A 16,674-nucleotide genomic window follows, 5' to 3' on the forward strand; every position below is an offset into this window, starting at 1 on the left:
CTGCACGACGTAAGACAATGCACCACATTATGCTGCAGGACTCACGACAACCTGCAGTATAAAAGTCACTTTCACCTGTGGGATATGGCGGAAAAAAAGTGCAAACGGATGCATGCTCCATATCGGTGGTCTGCTGCAAAACTACAACACCCAACATGCGCTGATAACTTCAGATCAGATTTTTTTTGTGTTAGTTTCTGGGAAAGCTGGGTGAGCACCAATAGGACTATAGTCACCACCGGTTGTCTCCTTGGTGTGGTGTGTCAGTCGCTATTCCCTATGGGCTCACAATGTCATTTAACCTAAAAGCTCCTTTGCGCAAGCCAATTTTGCAGGCGATTTTCAGTAAAGAAGCATTCCTTCCCGACAAACGCCTGCTCGCCAGTAGAGGAGACCATTGCTATTACATGCAGCGATCTCCTCCCCAATACAGGAAGGAGTGATAGCTAATGCCATTGCTTGTCCGTATTACTGACTCGTTGTTTAGACGGCACAATCTGCTGCTGGCCTACTGTGATTTATACTCCCACACAAACGATCCAGTTATCCGAAGAACGAGCGTTTCGCCCATTCATTGGGTAATTGCTGGGACACTTAACACCGCCAGATAATCGCTAACGAGGGTTCTCAGCCAGTGTAAAGGGCCCTTAATTGTATATCACACACAATGTGGGAGGAAGCCAGAGTAATCAGAATGAAAGCAGGCAAACACAGAGAGAACCTAAAAACTCTGTTAAAGATGTTGTACTTGATTGGATTTTGACCCAGGACCCCAGTGGTGCAAGGCTATAGTGCTAACCACCATGCCGTTCAACTAGATCATGGGCTTGTTCAGATCAGCAAACTCCAGCATGTCTGTACATTAGATAAAAAGAAATATGATTTTTTTAAAAGGGGTTTTCTGAAATTTTTATATTAATATATATCAATATGTGATTGGTGGGGGCCCAACTTCCAGCACTCTGCTGGGCACTCAGCGGTTTAAAAAAAGGCAGCGGCACTCTGCAGCCTCTTCCTAGGCCAGTGATGTCACCGCACCGCTCACATGGCTTAGACGCAGCTCAGTCCCATTCAATGAATGCTGCTGAGCTGCAATACCAACCACAGCCACTATACAATGTATGTCACTGTGCTTGATAAACTGCAAGGAGGCCGCAATGCTCACCGGAGAGCTATGGCCTCCTCAAAGGATCAGCGGAAGTGCCAGGAGCAGGACTCCACCATCAATATGTGATCACTGGGGGTCTGGCTCCTGGCACCTCTGCCAATTACCTGAAGATAGGCCATCAATATGAAAATCTTGGAAAAACCCTTTAAATGGACTGCATATGGATGGTGTCTGCATGCAGTCATTTTTTTTTTTTTCTGGGCACCCAATCACTAGAATGGGTGAGTCTTCTGGGAAATCAGACCAAAATGGCAAACACTGCACTGACTAATGGTTCTTGTGGAAAATCACACATGATTTAAGCCCATTGACTATAATGGGTCAGTGTTCACTCCAGGTGCTGTCCTTCTACGCTCCACCATCCGGCCATGAATGAGCCCTATAGGCATTTCAATCTAAAAAAGTTATGGTACATCTCAAGGATATACCATAACATTAGGACCCCCAACGATCCAGAAGGACTAAAAAGGTGGACTCCACACGTGGCGGATTTCGTTGCAAAAATTTTCTGCGATTGAAAATTATTCATCTGAATGGGGCTTGCAAAAATCCAGATGCTTGCCACCAAATCAACCCCATTCAGATTAATGGAACTGCACAGTTTTAGTTTTCCCATACGTACATGACTGGGCGAGTTAGTTTGCAGTGAAATTTTTCTGAAGTTATACGGGTTGTCCAGGATTTGAACAATATGGCTGCTTTCTTACGAAGACAGTGCCACATCTGTCAACAGGTTGTACGTGGCATTGCAGCAAAAGCACTTCAGTGAAACGAATTTGCAATAACAGATGCAATCCATGATGTATTTCCAGTTCTGGAAAACCCCTTTAAGTTCCTTCATTCTGAGGATCAGAGAGGTTTCAACTGACAGGATATGCAGGAAGTGATGGCAAATGAGTTAATAAACCCAGAGTAATGACTTGGGTAGTGGCAGTCATATAAGGTGAGGCCCAACTTACCAGAAGTTATCTGCCATTGCTTCTTGTGGTGGGAAAGCTGCTTTAAAGAATATACATATATTACTATCTTGGCACCAGTATTCTAGTAGTGTAATTTGTTACACCCTAAGGGCTCATGCACGCAAACGTATATTCTTTCCATGTCCGTTCCGTTTCTTTTTTTTTTTGCGGGCCGTATACGTAACCATTCATTTCAATGGGTCCGCAAAAAAAACTGAAGTTAATCCGTGTGCATTCGATTTCCGTTCCGCAAAAATATAGAACATGTCCTATTATTGTCCGCATTACGGACAAGGATAGTACTGTTCTATCAGGGGCCAGCTGCTCCGTTCCACAAAATACTGAATGCACACGGACATCATCCTGATTTTTTGCGGACCACAAAATACATACGGTCGTGTGCATGAGGCCTAACTCAGTTGCAGCCATACATTAAACCCTTTCATGTGATCTCAAGTTTGACACCTTGCTCTAATGTGTAAACAGGAAGTTGGTCTCGCCCTGTGGCTGACTTCCTGTAAACTACAAGATGACATCACCACCAATCAAATCCCTCCTGGCGGCTCTCAGGTTCCTCTCCTCCCCACATTCCTGTGCAGAGGCAGACTGGCCATGGACCCAAAGGGAAATTTCCTGATGGGCCATCCAAGCCCTCCTCATGGCCGCCAGCCAGGTACATAACAATCTGATGCTCTCGGCAATAATTAACGTAGGAGCATCAGGCACTTATGCACCTGGCCAGCGGCTGCAGATGCCCTCCTGAATTCAATTGTAACATAGTACATAAGGCCGAAAAAAGACATTTGTCCATCCAGTTCGGCCTGTTATCCTGTTTGTTTTAAAATTGTTTTTATTGGTTTTACAACAGTGAGACGTACAATCTTAGTTTGCCTTCATAGGCGCAAATACAAGGATGCATTTGAGACAGTACTGTCATATGATAAAGTGCAAAAAAACACATAATAACAAACAAAACAATAAGGGGGGAGACAAGAACGTAGGAGGGTCAGAGGGGAGGAGGGGGTCAGGAGGGGGGGGGGGGAGAGAAAAATCCCCATGTTGCCACACGTATGCGGCCTGTTATCCTGCAAGTTGATCCAGAGGAAGGCAAAAAAAAAAAAACTGTGAGGTAGAAGCCAATTTTCCTCACTTTAGGGGAATAAAAAATTCCTTCCGGACTCCAATCGGGCAATCAGAATAACTCCCTGGATCACTGACCCCTCTCTAGTAGCTATAGCCTGTAATATTATTACACTCCAGAAATACATCCAGGCCCCTCTTGAATTCCTTTATTGTACTCACCATCACCACCTCCTCAGGCAGAGAGCTCCATAGTCTCACTGCTCTTACCGTAAAGAATCCTCTTCTATGTTTGTGTACAAACCTTCTTTCCTCCAGACGCAGCAGATGTCCCCCCAGTCACAGTCCTAGGGATAAATAGATGATGGGAGTGATCTCTGTACTGACCCCTGATATATTTATACATAGTTATTAGATCTCCTCTCAGTCGTCTTTTTTCTAAAGTGAATAACCCTAATTTTGATAATCTTTCAGGGTACTGTAGTTGCCCCATTCCAGTTATTACTTTAGTTGCCCTCCTCTGGACCTTCTCCAGCTCTGCTATGTCTGCCTTGTTTACAGGAGCCCAGAACTGTACACAGTACTCCATGTGTGGTCTGACTAGTGATTTGTAAAGTGGTAGGACTATGTTCTCATCACGGGCATCTGTGCCCCTTTTGATGCAACCCATTATCTTATTGGCCTTGGCAGCAGCTGCCTGACACTGGCTTTTGCAGCTTAGTTTGCTGTTTATTAAAATTCCTAGATCCTTTTCCATGTCAGTGTTACCGAGTGTTTTACCATTTAATAAGTACGGGTGACTTGCATTATTCCTTCCCATGTGCATAACCTTACATTTGTCAGTGTTAAACCTCATCTGCCACTTATCTGCCCAAGCCTCCAATCTATCCAAATCGCTCTGTAGTAGTATACTGTCCTCATCAGTGTTAATTACTTTACACAGTTTAGTGTCATCTGCGAAAATTTATATTTTACTATGCAAGCCTTCTACAAGATCATTAATAAATATATTGAAGAGTATAGGGCCCAATACTAACCCCTGTGGTAGTCCACTAGTGACAGTGACCCAATCTGAGTGTGTACCGTTAATAACCACCCTATGTTTTCTATCCCTCAGCCAGTTACTTACCCACTTACAGACGTTTTCTCCCAGTCCGAGCATTCTCATTTTATATACTAACCTTTTATATGGTACAGTGTCAAATGTATTGCTGTTCTCAAGATAATGGTACAGTTTAATACTATGACGTGGGCGGTAGTATATTGTGCTGCACTGTGGTTTTCGGTTTTGCAGAGGCAGTATTTTGCGCTGTACTGTGGGATTTGGTTCTGCTGGGGCGGTGTTTTGTGCCGAATGGACATCATCAGATGCTGGGTTTCATCCCTGGTGATGCTCTGCCAGGCCTCTACTGCAACTGCCTTCAGTTCCTGCTTGTTCTTGGGGCATTTTCCCTTCAGTTTTGTCTTCAGCAAGTGAAATGCATGCTCAATCGGATTCAGGTCAGGTGATTGACTTGGTCATTGCATAACATTCCACTTCTTTCCCTTAAAAAAACTCTTTGGTTGCTTTTGCAGTATGCTTTGGGTCATTGTCCATCTGCACTGTGAAGCGCCGTCCAATGAGTTCTGAAGCATTTGGCTGGATATGAGAAGATAATATTGCCCGAAACACTTCAGAATTCATCCTGCTGCTTTTGTCAGCAGTCACATCATCAATAAATACAAGAGAACCAGTTCCATTGGCAGCCATACATGCTTACACCATGACACTACCACCACCATGCTTCACTGATGAGGTGGTATGCTTAGGATCATGAGCAGTTCCTTTCCTTCTCCATACTCTTCTCTTCCCATCACTCTGGTACAAGTTGATCTTGGTCTCATCTGTGAAGGCTTTTTTAGATGTCGTTTGGCAAACTCTAATCTGGCCTTCCTGTTGTTGAGGCTCACCAATGGTTTACATCTTGTGGTGAACCCTCTGTATTCACTCTGGTGAAGTCTTCTCTTGATTGTTGACTTTGACACACATACACCTACCTCCTGGAGAGAGTTCTTGATCTGGCCAACTATTGTGAAGGGTGTTTTCTTCACCGGGTAAAAAATTATACGGTCATCCACCACAGTTGTTTTTCGTGGTCTTCCGGGTCTTTTGGTGTTGCTGAGCTCACCGATGCGTTCCTTCTTTTTAAGAATGTTCAAAACAGTTGTTTTGGCCACGCCTAATGTTTTTGCTATCTCTCTGATGTTTTTTTTTTTCGTTTTTTTTTGCAGCCTAATGATGGCTTGCTTCACTGATAGTGACAGCTCTTTGGATCTCATCTTGAGAGTTGACAGCAACAGATTCCAAATGCAAATAGCAGACTTGAAATTAACTCTGGACCTTTTATCTGCTCATTGTAATTGGGATAATGAGGGAATAACACACACCTGGCCATGGAACAGCAGAAAAGCCAATTGTCCCATTACTTTTGGCCCCGTAACAAGTGGGAGGCACATATGCAAACTGTTGTAATTCCTACACCGTTCACCTGATTTGGATGTAAATACCCTCAAATTAAAGCGGTCTGCAGTTAAAGCACATCTTGTTCGTTTCATTTCAAATCCATTGTGGTGGTGTATAGAGCCAAAAATGTTAGAATTGTGTTGATGTCCCAATATTTATGGACCTGACTGTAACACTAGTACAGCCTTTTATGGATGTGACATGCATTGTCAAGAGAAAAATGTAGAGGAAGAACTGTCCAGTGGGAATATATTTTACCTAGGCTCATGACAACATCAACCATGACTGATTACTGGTTTGCTACGGCCTTTCAGAAGCATCAGCATCCTTTAGAATAATGATTTATGTATCTGTAATTTATTTCTTTTACCTTTATTGCTCCTATCTCCAGTTCTGGGCTGTGGTCACATGACCATGTCCATGCAGCTCTTTCTTATTTCTTGTGATGTAATGTCTAGAGATGAGGGAATTTCTCAAAAATTCGATTCGGCTAGTTCGCAGAATTTTTTCGAAAAAAATCAGTTCGATCCAAATTTATTTGTGGCGAATCGCGTTAAAAACTGCTATTTCCTGGCTGCAGAGAGCTTTCATAGTGGTGTAGAACACAGTGCCTTGCAGTAAAACGCATAGGGAGTCTGCTGTGGTAGTGACCAACACGCATAGTCAGTATGACATGCAGATGACAGGCATCGCTCTTAGAATCACTGCACACTTCACTTATTTGGGCAGTCACGGGGCCAAAACTGACCAAATAACTTGTGTGAACTCAGCCTTACAGGTCAATGTTAGCGTCAAGAAGAAGCGCACTCCTTTTCCACCGTCGGCAGCTGATTCCACATAGATGTCTACAGAACCTGTTAAACGCTTATACAAGTAGACCCCCCCGACAGAGTGGAGAGGGTGTCAGCAGTAAGTTTGTGTGAACTTCACAGATTATTTTGCCCTTCCTTTGATCCATCAAAACAATAACCCCCAAAAAACAGATCCTGTCTGTGGAGCATCCGCCTTCACTCGGTCAGCATTTAGTCAGTAATCCATCAGTATTGCTAAAGCAAAAAATAAAACAGGAGTGGATCCAAAACAGAGATGACACGTGAACGGAATATTTGCATGTCTTCTGTGTTTTGTACCCACTCCTGCTTTTGGCTACCAAATCATAAGCCAATTCTGATGCAAAATAGGGACCATGTCATGCAGGCCTTAGAGCTGTTACATAGACAGGATCCGTTGTGCGTCTCATTTTTCCTTCCTTCTGACTGATGAGAAGAAGGGTCAAATAAATGATGATTTCAGCCAGGCCAAAAGGCAAAATAGTGGCCCAGTCATGAAGTGCGGAGGGTGGAAACAGCATGAGAAGTCCACAGAGTGGCCCTATGACAGTGGTGAGGTGGAAGAAGCATGAAGAGACCACAGAGTGGCCCAATGACAGGGTCTGGAGGTGGCAGCAGCATCAGGAGGAGGCCACAGGGTGGCACAATGACAGTGTAGAGGTGGCAGCATCAAGAGGCCACAGAGTGGCATGGTGACATAGTGTTGACTTAGCAGCAGCATCAGGAGACCACAGAGTGGCAAGGTGACATAGTGTGGAGGTGGCAGCAGATTCAAGAGACCACAGAGTGGCGAGGTGACAAATAAGAAGGGTCAAATAAATTATGTCAGCCAGGCCGAAAGGCAAAATAGTGGCCCAGTCATGAAGTGCGGAGAGTGGGAACAGCATGAGAGGTCCACAGAGTGGCCCTATGACATAGTGGTGAGGTGGAAGCAGCATGAGGAGACCACAGAGTGGCACAATGACTGAGTCTGGAGGTGGCAGCAGCATCAGGAGGAGGCCACAGAGTGGCACAATAACAGTGTGGAGGTGGCAGCAGCATCAGGAGGCCACAGAGTGGCACAATGACAGAGTTTGGAGGTCGGCAGCAGCATCCACAGGGTGGCACAATGACAGTGTGGAGGTGGTGGCAGCATCAGGAGGCCACAGTGGCACAATGACAGTGTGGAGGTGGCAGCAGCATCAGGAGACCACAGAGTGGCAAGGTGACAGTGTGGAGGTGACAGCAGCATGAGGAGACCACAGAGCAATGACAGAGTGTGGCAGCAGCATCAGGAGGATGCCACAGGGTGGCACAATGACAGTGTGGAGGTGGCAGCAGCAGCATCAGGAGGCCACAGACTGGCAAGGTGACATAGTGTGGAGGTGACAGCAGCATCAGGAGACCACAAAGTGACATAGTGTGCAGATGGCAGCAGCATCGGGAGACCACAGAGTGGGGAGGTGGGTGGCAATACCAGTACCAGCTGAAGATGGTGGGGGAAAGAAGGAGCACTTGGCATCAGATGTGTGGCATCAGGCGGGTGGCAGCATCAGAATAGTAGCTGACGCAGGTAGCCAGAAGAAACCGGTCTCTTTTGACATATTTGTTGGTGTGGCACCATGGATGATCTAGTCTGATGCATCAGGCATTGGTGGTGGAAATCCTGGCTGATCCACGCCTGATTTATCTTGACAAAGGTCAGTCTCTCCACATTTTGGGTGGACAGGCGAGTTCTTCTTGGGGTAACTATGGCCCCCACCGCACTAAACACCCGCTCTGATGCCACACTACTGGCCAAGCAGGACAGCTTTTCCAGTGCAAACTCTGGCAGTTGCGGCCACAAATCCAGTTTGGCTGCCCAGTAGTCCAGTGGATTTTGACTGTGGGGTGGCAGGGTGCTGTCCAAGTATGCCACCACCTTCTGGTTCAGGTCCTGCTCCAGGTCTAGCTGCTGCTGCTGGTGAGTAGTTTCTTTACTAGGCGGGTGAAGAAAGCTGCTCATCAGTGACTCTAGACTCAAGTTGCTGCTGATGGAGCTTGAACTGCTCCTACCCCCCCCCCCCCCACAGCAGCCATGGCAGAAGAACGTAAGTGCAGAGGGCCCCCCGGTTAGACCTGCAAGAGGATGGACGATGGCGCAGATAGGCAGCGGCCAACTGACTACATATGATGTCTCTATAGTAGTTTAGTTTGTCCTCCTTCTCAGCCGGTGTAAAAAAGGCCTCCATTTTGGACCGGTAGCGAGGGTCCAACAAGGTGGAGAGCCAGAAGTCATTCCTCTGCAGAATGGTGACAATTTCGGCTGTCACTACGCAAGCAAGTGAGCATGCATCGGGCCATTTGTACAAGTGACTTGGAGGGACTCCCTGCCTCCATCTCCACTGCATACTGCCACGGTGTGTCTGGATCCTCTGCCTCATCTTCCTCATCGCCCTGTAGCTCCTCTGGCTGCTCCTCCTCTCCTGTCACCTGTGTAGAAAAACCACCCATTTCGCTACACATTGCTTGTGCTTTAATGTCTTCCTCCTCTTCAAGTTCAGCCCCCACAGGGCTCATGTGGCCGTGAGATCTAGGCGCCACGTCTCCAGTCCCCTGACCAGCCAGATTTGCCAGCATCTGTTCCAGGACATAAAGCAGTGGAATTACGTTGTTCATTCCGTAGTCCTGGCAACTGACAAATAACGTGGCCTCCTCAAAGGGCCTGAGCAAACGGCAGGTGTCAATCATGACCTGCCACTGGCTGACATCGAAGTTACACAGGGGAGTACTCCTGTCCACTTGGATCATCAAGAAATCGTTTATGGCCTTTCTCTGTTTGTACTGTACAGTTGGGCCAACATTTGGAGGGTGGAATTCCAGCGGGTGGAAACGTCACATATCAGCCTATGTTGGGGGGATGCCGTTCTGCCGCTGCAGCTCAAGAAGGGTGTGCTTTGCGATATATGAATGGCTGAAATGCATGCAAAGTTTCCGGGCCATTTTTAGAATGTCTTGCAGATGGGTGGAAGACTTCAGGAACCGCTTGACAACCAGATTGAACGCGTGTGCCATGCAGGGTGCATGGCTCAGCTCTCCTTGACGCAGCTCCAACACCATGTTCTTCCCATTGTCTGTCACCATGGTTCCAATTTTGAGTTGTCGCGGAGAAAGCCAGGATTCGATTTCTTGATGAAGGACACGGAGTAGTTCCTCCCCTGTGTGACTCAGTTCGCCCAGGCAAACGAGGTGCAGAACAGCATGACACCACCATGCCCTGCACATGTGGTATGCTGGAGGGGCACTGTGAATTGTCCCTGCAGTGGAGGCTGAGGACACGGTGGAGGATGAGGAGGCAGAGGCGGACATTGTCGCAACACCAACGGCGTGGAGGAGGAAGCGGCATCCCCTGGCCAAGTTGCTGGTGTGGCTGTGCAGGAACCACATTCAGCCAGTTGTCCCTGACTGTAGTTACAGCTCCACACGTCGGCGCTGCTGTGCACTTTGGCAGCCACAGACAGGCTCAAGGACTGGCCCACCTTCTGTTCTACATATGTGTACAGGGCTGGTACTGCCTTTTTGGCAAAGAAATGATGGCTCGGCACAAGTCATTAGTTCTCTTAAAGGTGCAGATTCCACCACTTGGAAAGGTAGGGACTGCAGCACCAGCAACTTAGCCAGGAGCACATTCAGCTTCTGCGCCGTTGGATGAGTGCACGCATACTGTTGTCTCTTGGCAATTGCTTCGGTGATCGATTGCCGACGGAATGACTGACGAGGAGCAGGAGCATCAGGACCAGCAGATGATGGGAAGGACAGACAGCTCCTTTCGGCTGAGGTGGTGGAGCCTTGACTGCCTGAAATCGGATGCATGCCACTGGGTGTTGCAACGGTTGCTGCGGCAGGCTGGACCACCACATCGGAGCCACGGTTCTCCCAGGGCACTTTATGGGGACACTGCATATGTTGACGCAGTGCTGTGGTGCCAACATTGGCACCCTGGCCACGCTTCACCTTCTGCCCACAGATTCTACAAATGGCCATGTTCACCTCCTCCGGCAGCTTAACAAAAAAACTGCCACACCGCTGAGTAGGTGATTTTATCCCCAACATTCCGCTCTGACTGACTGCTACCGCCGCTGCTTCCGTGAACCCCTGCACCACTACTTTCTGGGCAGGTAGTCTCATGTGAAGCAGGTGGTCTACCCCAGGCACGTTTGGCTCACGACCTCCCATTGCCGCCACCCTGCTGACTCCCGGCCACGCTAGCGACTTGCTGGCTCCAAGGCTGCCTTACGGGCAAGCTGCCACCCTCTTCTCCCAATGATGATGAAGCCCCTAATTCACCCGGCTCCCAAGAGCCATCGGCTACATCATCATCGAGTACTGTCTGCATGTCACTGATGTCCTCCTCAACGGTCTCTGGGTCAGGAGCCTGACCGCTCGCAACACCAGCTCCCAAGCCACTCTCTTCATCACTACTTGCCCGCATACCGGAGGAAGCGGCAGATGTCTCCTCCACATCTTGGCTGGCTAGTAGCTGCTGACTGTCCTCTAGTAGCTCGTCTTTGCTGTATAGTGGAACTGAGCCCACAGCCTATAATACTTCACTGGCTGAGGGAACAGAAAAGGACAGAGGCAGGTTGAGGACAGGTGAGGGCACAGGGCCTGCTCCTGGGCCATGCCAACTAAGGGTTGTGTCTGACGAACGCACAACTCTGGGCTGGAGGTGTCTGATGTCACGTGGGACGAAGTGGATGACCGAGTCAACCATTCAAGAGCCACTGGGTTGCTGGTCAAGACATGACCGCTAGATGACTCCGGGAGGTCAGGCCTCTCGCTGCAAATCCTACTGCCACGCTCCCTTACTCTGCTGCGACCTGTGCGAGAAACATTTAGGCCTCTGCCACTCCCCTGTGCTGATGTGTTCTCTGTCTGACACTGTTAGATTAAATAAATTTAAAAAAAGGAAATTAAAACACCCCAAAAAAGTCTGTAATTTTCTCACTTTACCACGCAACGGCTAATAAGCCTTTTCCCCCCTGCTAATACACACCAAAAAGGGCTTTAGAACATACACAATAACTGCACAAATAGGCCCCTATTTTTATTCCCCCTTATACACTCCACAAAAGGCTTTACAACACAACTGCACCGCTGAATGGCAAAAAATATATTTGCCGTTCAGCGGTGCAGTTATATGTTCTAAAGCCCTTTTTGGCGTGTATTCGTGACAAAAAACGTTCAGCGGTGCAGTTATATGTTCTAAAGCAGTTTTTGGCGTGTTTTAGTGGCAAAACATATATTTTTTTGCCACTAATACACACCAAAAAGGGCTTAAGAACATATAACTGCACCGCTGAACCACAAATAATATATTTTTTTTTGCCACTAATACACGCCAAAAAGGGTTCTAATTTTCTCACTTCACCACACAATAGCTAGCTAATAAGCTCTTTTTTCCCACTAATACAAGCCAAAAAATGCTTTAGAACATATAACTGCACCGCAAAAGGGCAAATAAGATGTAGAAATATTTCCTTGTAATAAACCCTGTTAATGGCTGTATCAAATAGCACTTGTACCCCAATAACAAGAACGGTTTGCTGGAATTACAGAGCTGTATACTGGCAATTTAGATCCCCAGTCAGTGCAGCAAGGTGTAATAGGATTGTTCCTATTACCCAGGCTGTAACCTCCCCTACTGAACCCTGTTCTGCTTCAATACTGTGGAATGATTCCTCCCTATCCTTTCCCTGAACTTCTATACAGCAAAATTAAAGTTTTAAACATCTCTCCCTTCACTAAGTACACTGGAAAATGGCTGAATCCAAGATGGCTGAGGCTATTTATAGGGGCGACACATCACAGGGCTGGCTGCTGATTGGCATCATGGATAGCATTGTGGGTGATCCCTCGTTCCCAGAGTTCCTTGCTCCATGTCCTAACATGTGCAGCAGCCGTTTTAGGAAAAAATGTGATTCGTTACCACGAAGCTTGAGGAAATTCGGATTCGGTGCAAATCAAATTTTTTCTGAAATTCGGATCGAATTCCACTTCGCCAACAACGATTCGCTCAACTCTAGTAATATCCATGGGCAAGACCATTGATAGGGGAATGTCTATGCAACTAGCTGGGTGGGAGGAGCTATAAGCTAGCTGGGTGGTGCTAAAGTGTGGAAGAGGAGGAAGAAGTGCATGATGGGTTTGGTTGGAGTTGGACACAACAACAGGAAGTACTACAGTACCTACAGGATGGAAACAACAGAGTGATTGGTTTGCATGGCGAAAACGGGTCAGGAGAGGAGTCCATAGTGAAAGCAAAACAAAAAAGCATGAGGAAGACGTACATAAGGTAAGCAACTACATGAGCATATCTGTTAAAACCATAGTTAATCCTGGAAATCCCCTTTAAGGGTAGGTTCACCTTTGTGCTGGCAGTGCTGTTAGGAAGCTCAATTTAATACTCTGTCAAAAATACAGGACAAAATACTGCAGAATGCTGCTCTATTTTGTCCAGGAGAATGGCAGACCTCATTAGAATTAATGGTGTCTAGGGATGAGCAAATCGACTTCGGATGAAACAACCGAAGTCGATTTGCATTAAAACTTTGTTTCAATAATGCTCTGTACAGTATTAGAATGTATTGGCTCCGATGAGCCGAAATTATTACCAAGGTACCACTTGGAACCAAACCCGAGTTCAGGAAATGTTTTTTTTACAGTAGAAATCAATTTATGAAGTTATACGAAGTCTCATGAGACTTCAAGAAGTAAGAACTTCAGCTCATCGGAGCCAATACATTCTCCGTACAGTATTGAAACGAGGTTTTATGCGAATCGACTTCGGAAGTTTCATCCGAAGTCGATTTGCTCATGCCTAATGGTATCCATCGTATCACAGATCTGGCACATTTATTTTTTTATTATCTATTCCAAGTCAACAGTTTTTAAAAAGTGGATGGCCACTTTTAGCTGCAGCAGAGTCCTATTTGACATACAGGGTACCCAGCTTCAACATCGCTATTTGCCCTGATCAGTGCTACAGGGGTTGACAGGGAACTTAAAGTGGCCTTGGGAAAAAAAACTACAAAAATAAATAAAAGTGGCCCCAATGTTGAAGGTGGAGCAACACTGGAAAATGCTGCGCTCTTCCACAGGAAGCCAGGAGCCCGGACCTCGCCCTGAACCTTGGGCGCACAACGGATCCCAAAAGAAAGAAAGATGGTCCAGCTTCACTGAAAAATACTTAAGGCTTTATTCAATCCCGTGCAGATAAAAACCAACATACAGCAATGCAGAAAATATGTTGAATGTGGGTCCAGAAGGTGGGGCAACACAAGTAGATGGGGCCATACAAGTTGGCAGGGTCTGCAATAGCATAGTGCAGCACAGAGTACCATCCCCCAGAACCTAATACGGCACAAAATACTCCCCAGAAGCTTTTCCCTTTGTGGTGGTCATCAATAGCTGCCATGTTCTCTCCTCCAATTTGTCTCTAATATGGATATGGAGCAGAAGGCTTAGGAGGTGAGATGTTGGCCTCAACACCAAGCCAGCCCTACCTTCAGCATTCTGCCTGGACTTCCTCAAATAATGACCCCTTTAGTTCCGCCAGTAGTATGTACCTGTCCAGCGGTAGTGAGGAGGCTCAGGTGGCCCTGTGGACATCAGCCCACCAGGAAAATTCCCTGTAGGGTCTATGGCCAGTCTGCCCCTGCCTCCCTAGTTTTTAAGAGAGACTACATGCATAGAGGGCACCAACCTGAGTACATACGATCTACCCTTGAGGATGTCTTACCCCTCCAGACATGGCATATCATATATAAGTAGAGACAGAGCAGCCTGTCAAGTGGACTCTGTTAAATCACTGCTCACACTTTACTTTTGTAACTGAGGTGTGGAGAAAAACACTTGCCCTTTTATTGCATTGCCAAATCTTAATGTCTTGTGCAATTCAGTATAAGAGGCCTGAACATGGGGGGAGAATAGCCCGTATTATACGCACGAGTTTAAGCATGAAATTTAATCATGCACATCTGTTGTGATGACCTTATCGGCGCACACAGGATTGATAAACGTCTTATACAAATTACAGCATCAGGGAAAAGGCCACCGCCAGGTACAAGTCTCCTGCTTGATAAACAGGATTTGGTTTATAGAGAAGAACAGCTACAGGCACTTGGCCCGTCTTCTCACTTTGTTATTTTTAAGGGAACAGAGAAGAACAAACATAACTCAAATGACAAAACATAATCCTGAAGAAGGATCTATCCCTGCTTCCCTGTAGGAGGAGTAGCTCAAAACGCAAAGTGTGCACACAAGAAGGGTCAAAAATTCATAGCAAAATGGGGAGAAGCGAGATGTGAACTATAAGATGAATGGATATTAAAAAGCTAGTCAGTGGAGCCAGGGATTCCCAGCTAGCCTCCCATGCGTTTACTTACTAGGCCTCACAGTCTGATGAGGGCAGTCACATTCACCTTGGAATGGCTGTTGAAAAGTAGTGATACCAAGAAGCTACTCACCTTGTTAGAATAAGTCTTTAACCAGTTGACTATATACATCCGGGTGGTCGGCATATACAGTGGCATGCAAATGTGTGGGCACTCAGAGTCAAAATTACTGTTAGGGCTCATGCACACGACCGCAAAATATTTTTTTGCAGAACGGACATACGGAAACAGAATGCACACGGAGTAACTTCAGTTTGTTTTTTTACGGGCCCATTGAAATGAATGGTTCCGCATACGGTCCGGAAAAAAAAAAATCAAAAATCTATATGGATACGTTCATGTGCATGAGCCCTTACTCTGAACAGTTCAAGGGGTTGTCTCACTTAAGCAAAAGGCATTTCTCATGAAGAGACAGTTAATACAAGGCACTTACTAATGTATTGTGATTGTCCATATTGCCTCCTTTGCTGGATTCATTTTTCCATCACATTATACACCGCTTGTTTCCAGGGCTTACGACCACACTGCAATCCATCAACGGTGGTCGTGCTTGCACACTATAGGAAAAAGCGCCGGGCCGGGACCGTGGGAGTGGACACAGGCTGGTGCTTTTTCCTATAGTGTGCAAGCATGACCACTGCTGCTGGATTACAGGGTGGCCGTAACCGTGAAAACGAGCAGTGCATAATGTAATGGAAAAATGAATCCAGCCAGCAAAGGAAGCAATATGGACAATCACAATACCTTAGTAAGCGCCTTGTATTACTTTTCTCTACATAATAAGTACTAATAGTTGAAGTGAGAGAACCCCTTTAAGCAAGTAGAAGATGAAATGATTCCTAAAAGTCATAAAATTTAAGATGAGACATCCCCTTTTTATTTTTTACTCACTTTTTTTTTAAATTTTAATTTTTTACATTTTCAAAACAAAAAAGGAAAAGGCTAAACTGTATCTCTGCAGAGATTGCAGCTAGGGATGAGCAAATCTAGTTCGGATAAAACACCTGAAGTAGATTCGCATAAAACTTTGTTAGAATACTGTACGGAGCAAGCGCTCATAAAATGAGATAAGTGAGATATGACTTCTCTTTTTTTTTCAATTTACTCTTGGTTTTGGCTTCAAAAACTGCAAGAAACCTGAACATGGCCATACCTTTACAACAGAAAGGACAAGCCCCTTAAAAACCTGTCTGTTTTTTGCAGAAAAACAGCAGACTTGTTGTTCTAATCTGGGCAACCATTTTAATACACAGTACAGACCAAAAGTTTGGACACACCTTCTCATTCAAAGAGTTTTCTTTATTTTCATGACTATGAAAATTGTAGATTCACACTGAAGGCATCAAAACTATGAATTAACACATGTGGAATTATATACATAACAAAAAAAAGTGTGAAACAACTGAAAATATGTCATATTCTAGGTTCTTCAAAGTAGCCACCTTTTGCTTTGATTACTGCTTTGCACACTCTTGGCATTCTCTTGATGAGCTTTAAGAGGTAGTCACCTGAAATGGTCTTCCAACAGTCTTGAAGGAGTTCCCAGAGATGCTTAGCACTTGTTGGCCCTTTTGCCTTCACTCTGCGGTCCCGCTCACCCCAAACCATCTCGATTGGGTTCAGGTCCGGTGACTGTGGAGGCCAGGTCATCTGGCGCAGCACCCCATCACTCTCCTTCATGGTCAAATAGCCCTTACACAGCCTGGAGGTGTGTTTGGGG

This window comes from Bufo gargarizans, unplaced genomic scaffold (genome assembly GCF_014858855.1).
Source record: "Bufo gargarizans isolate SCDJY-AF-19 unplaced genomic scaffold, ASM1485885v1 original_scaffold_1772_pilon, whole genome shotgun sequence".
Taxonomy (NCBI): Eukaryota; Metazoa; Chordata; class Amphibia; order Anura; family Bufonidae; genus Bufo; species Bufo gargarizans.